Source organism: Sabethes cyaneus, chromosome 2 (assembly GCF_943734655.1).
Source record: "Sabethes cyaneus chromosome 2, idSabCyanKW18_F2, whole genome shotgun sequence".
In the NCBI taxonomy this organism is placed as follows: Eukaryota; Metazoa; Arthropoda; class Insecta; order Diptera; family Culicidae; genus Sabethes; species Sabethes cyaneus.
Window position 1 is genome coordinate 119,627,487 of NC_071354.1, and position 2,963 is coordinate 119,630,449.

Sequence of the window (2,963 nt, forward strand, 5' to 3'; positions counted from 1 at the left end):
CTTTCAAATGAGATTAATAGTTCATACATCGGTTTGGTCATCTCTGAGAAACAGGCGATAATTGTTACCTTGTCAAAACAGGTTTTTTAAATATAACTTTTAAACTACTTATTTGTTTTCAATAAAACTTTGTGAAAATTTTAGAGTTAATAAGAGCTTTCATTTGGTACTCAGATCGTTGAAATCGGTCATGTAGTTCCGGAGAAAATCGTGTTACGTAATTTTTACATTTTTACTTATAACTTTCAAACGAAATGTCGGACCGCGAAAAAATTCAATAGTGATATACTAGGCAATAATACCTTTCAAACAAAAGTAAAAGCGAACAAATCGGTTTAGCCATCTCCGAGAAACAGGCGATAGAAAAGTTGCGTCGCGCACATACACACACACACACACATACACACATACATTGCTCAGTTCGTCGAACCCTGTCGATTGGTATATGTGGCTCGGCCCTCCGGGCCTCGGATCGATTTCGTGTTTTTCGACCAATTTCTAAACCTTTGTTATAGTATAACAAAGGTAAAAATGTGTAATTTTTCAACGGATGTTTCTTTGCAGCAGTTAATTAATACAATATAGCACATTTTCTTACACTTTTAGGGTGACCGTGAATCCACCTAATAGGGTGACACAAATTTTTGTTTTTTACATGCGTCCAAAAAAATAGCGTCTTCACAAAAATTCTAGAACACTAAAATAAGCAACTTTGCTGCATATAGTAACTATCTATCTCTTACTAGTTGCGAAATTTAATGATTTGTTTGAAGAAATCAAGCAAAGCAAAGCCATGGGTGTAAACGTCCTTCAGAACTTTAACCGGAAAGCATTCAGATTCACAACATGCACGAAGCATTACGACTAAACTGAGGGATTCCTATGTCATCAAAAAATTTTCTCATAGGTCCACCATCTTTCAAATCAATCTCGAAAAACCACCCTTCTTTATCGACAGACTTCGCAGCCGATTATTAGAGTACAGGAAAATTACGGGGCTAGGGCAAAGATCCTATTAACTCTGTAGCGACACCGATAAGTCGAGATTCGAACATACAATGACTGGCTTGTTAGGCTAGCATTGTACCCCGAAGCTAACAGCCACTTTAAAATCAGTTCTGCTCAAAAATTCTGTACACGATGTTTTTATTGCTTTCCTATATTCTATAAAGTAATTTAGTAGGTTAAAATACACTCTGAAAATTGTTTATCGCTATAATGCATATGGATGATAACTAGCACAGCGTCAACAAACAGTTGAATTAAATTCCGAAGACGTGTCGATTTCTTTATTATCATTTCCAGCTCAAAACGCTAAAAAAAGCCAGTTTTTACTCGACTATTTTCGATTGGAATTGGAATTTGAATGTGAAAACAGTTTCTTTCTAAACCTAGTATTTGACGAGCAGCATTCCAAAAGGTCCAATGTGCAAATGAGAGATTCTCTTTGCGATTCGTCTCTTACGGTTATTACGGCGGCATAAATGCACTTGAATGCATCTATTTTGCATGAAACGGTTACTGGTGTTATTGGAAAGATGATCCTTTAGAATAATTGGGTTGAAATGTATTTATGCCGCCGTAATAAGCATAAGAGAAGAAACGCAAAGAGAATCTCTCATTTGCACATTGGACCTTTTGACATGTTAGTCGAGACTTCCAGGTTTATCTGCAAGTAAAAAATAAAAAAGTTTGACAAAACGGGTCTTTTTTTTAAAAGGAAGTACTACCACTAATCGTACCACTAATGGAGGTATCAATCGGCACCAAATTTAAGATTTTTGCTTTCTGACCTAAAATGAACAATCTGACAAAATTTGGTTCAAATCCGTGAAAGTCGATTACACGGTTATCGGATACTTTGCATGTGTTGACTCCAATAGATAATTTTGAAATTTCACATCTGAATAACTTGAGAACGGCTGGGCCTAAGAAACAGTTTATATAAGAATTTAGTTCAAAGTGATGCGTATATAATTTGACTGTCAGTTTTATGAAAATTACAAATTCAAATAGAAATCAAAAATAATATTTTAACTGAAAATGCCTATGTCAAATGACATATAAGATGGTATAACAAAGGTTCTTTTCACCACTAGGTGGATTAAATCAGGTTTTATAGTATAACAAAGGTAAAAACATACGATAACCATCAGGATGAACTGGCGAAAGGGAAATCCGAAATATTCCATCCGATCAATGGAAGTTCAAGTCCAGATAGTTCAATTGTTGACGAAAGGATTTTGAATTTATATGAATAGTTGCTAATATTCTGGCTTTTGAACTCACACAAACTAAAAACGATGATGCAGAAACGCGACACGTCGGCCACGTAGGCAAAAGCATCGTTACACTGACCATCCTGGATGTCCACCACCAGATTCATATCCAACGAGTCCTGCCTGACTTGATCCGGTAGCAGAACGTACGTCAACAGCGCCTTGTCGGTGTGGAGGTCGAAGGTCAAGCACTTTGAGAGTACAAATTTGATGCAGAATTGTTAGTGGGTCGATAACTCCGGCGTCCAGAACCCACAGTGGATCGCATTTATCGTCGTCAATTCGGTACAATGAAACCAACTTGCTACAGTCCGGATTCCCAGAATCCGATTGTGGGGTGGTGTAGAAGCTCCAGTCCGGATGCGGACTACAGGGAGTGCTGGGGTTTTTTTTATCGGTGACGGCATATAGGATAAAGTCGCAGGAACACCAGGATTCCAGCGGGGAGTAGTGATGAAGACGTGATTGATATATCGTTCCATGACGGAATATACATCCATCTGCATGACACCGAAAAGTCCTATGGCAAATCATGTAAGAAAACGTGAGAAAATGGAATGAATAATCTTTAATGAATGTTACTTATTTCGGAACCTACCTCCGCGTATTCATACATGACCCAGGACAAACCATATTTCCCACAAGAGGTTTATTGTTTCAGATTTCAGTTTTCCTCTTGTGATG

General features: G+C 37.5%; 1 pseudogene; it reads right to left on the reverse strand.

Annotated features, from left to right (window-relative positions):
• Positions 1–2,152: 2,152 nt before the first annotated feature.
• On the reverse strand, positions 2,153–2,761 carry LOC128735939 (protein yellow-like; annotated as a pseudogene).
• Between the last annotated feature and the right edge of the window lie 202 nt (positions 2,762–2,963).